We start from the raw sequence: 2,144 nt of genomic DNA on the forward strand, positions 1-2,144 counted from the left end.
CTTGATGTTGTTTTGGTCCGTCACGACGTACCAGCACCAAGAAGCTCGGGTTTTCGCCTTCGGATCTTGGTTCGGGTTATAAGATGGTGTTGTGTGTGTTTTCTAAGGTATAGGCTAGTGTGTAGATTAGGATAAAAATGGAAAGGATTAGGGTTTAAGGGGTATTTATACTCCCTTAAGCCCATGGACCTAAGGCCCATCTTTTCTTTTTGGTCCATAATTAACTCCATCTAATTAGCCTACTTATTCTTTCATCCTTATTATTTTATTAATTCTCTAATAAATCAAGTAAACTTTTCCATCATAAATAAATAATATATTAAATATTATTTTTAGAAATTTCGGGATGTTACACCAAAAACTCGCTATCACCACCAATGATCTTCTCCACCGGTGAACCATTATCGACTTAGAGAACGATTTCATTTTCCAATATTTTCAGCTATGGTTGCAGGTGATGACGATGGCAGTGGCTGCTAGTGGCAACGACATGGTGGTGTAGTGGTGGCTCAGGGAGGAGGAAGACAATACACATGTATTAATGTATACATACATATTATATATTACTTTCATTTCCACATAAGCAATATTTTGACAACTAGGCATGCCAACTCAGCAACAGACTAACGGAGTTAGTCATTCGTTGGTCGCGGACCGTTAAAAACAACTATCTCTTTAGTGGGACAGCCACCAGCCAAGTGCAAAGTTGGGCATGTTATTTGCCAACAGTACATAGTTTGGGGTATTAAAACCAATTTTCCAAAAAAGAAAGACAAAATGTTTCTTAGTTAACGTTACAAAATAAACAGAGATATAACTGACAAGAAATTTGAAACCTTAATGGTCGAGTTGCACAAAAAACCTTTGTGGTCGAAAGTCGCATAATTGACTAAAACTCAGGGATAATTTTTGACACTTTACTCTTTTTTCAAATGGCGCAAAGTTTTGTTTAAAAAGTATTGATGTTTAAAATTCGGGAGAAAAATATCCATACTAGGGTTATAAGGGTGGATGGAGTGGAGGACGAGTATCCCCCAACGGATACTATTCCATGCGGGGGAACACCGTCGTCACCCCCTTTATAATTGATGGCCGGTGTTTTTCTAGGGTAGTATCACCTTAACACTTTTTTTTTCATTTGACCTTTATCTAGTCATTTGCGTCTAGATATTTTTTTCTACTTTATAAATAACCAAACACATCTACACACTATTCTATAACAACATTTTCATTCTCTTCAAATTCAAACAATTTTTACATGGAGCAACCAAATCCCCCAATGAATTGCATCAAGTAGATGGAGCAATGAAGAAGAAGTAGTGTTAGCTAAGTCTTGGGTCTATGTTTCCGAATACATGGACCCCATAGAGCAACGAACGTTGGGTTTTTGGCCATGAGTTTGGAACTATTTTGTTTCAGATGGAGAATCAAGCGATCGTACAAAACACCAAGTATATTCGAAATGGCGGCATATGGTCCGACAAATTAACGCTCGCAATAAGTTTGGTATGATAAAACAATATGTCAATATGTAATTGCATGTTTTAGGGAAAAATTCTTAAAAAGAGGAGAGAATCTTAAAATAGCTCTCTTTTTTTTCAAAATTTCATAAAAGTCCCAAAAAACTGTCGGCTCAAATGACTTTTACGAAACATGTCGTTTTTGAAATTCGAGTTTTTGAAACCCATCATTTTTTATCAACTTTTACAAAACCAGTCGTTTATGACCAACTTTTACAAAACCAGTCGTTTTTTACCAACTTTTACGAAACCTATCGCTTCCGAAATTCAAGATTTTGAAACATGTTTTTTACCAAGTTTTGAATTTTTTTAGTATTTAATTGATATAATTAATTTTATTTATATGTTTTTTATTTTATAATATTTGAAATATATAGTTTATAAAATTTTGAATATACTATTGAGACGAGCTTATTTTCATCTACGTGTTAACATAAAGTTTATTCAAAACCGAGTCGGATCAAGTTTATATTGAATGTTTCAACATAAATTTGATCTAACTCGATTTGAGTAAAAATTATATCGGCAAATAGATAAATATAAACTCGTCTCAACAGTACATTCGAAATTTTGTAAAACTTTATATTTCAAAAGTTATAAACTACAAACAAAATATAAATGAAG

Source organism: Bidens hawaiensis, unplaced genomic scaffold, assembly GCF_021521415.1.
Source record: "Bidens hawaiensis isolate Kalapana, Puna unplaced genomic scaffold, B.hawaiensis_p1.1 tig00049111_1, whole genome shotgun sequence".
Classification (NCBI taxonomy): Eukaryota; Viridiplantae; Streptophyta; class Magnoliopsida; order Asterales; family Asteraceae; genus Bidens; species Bidens hawaiensis.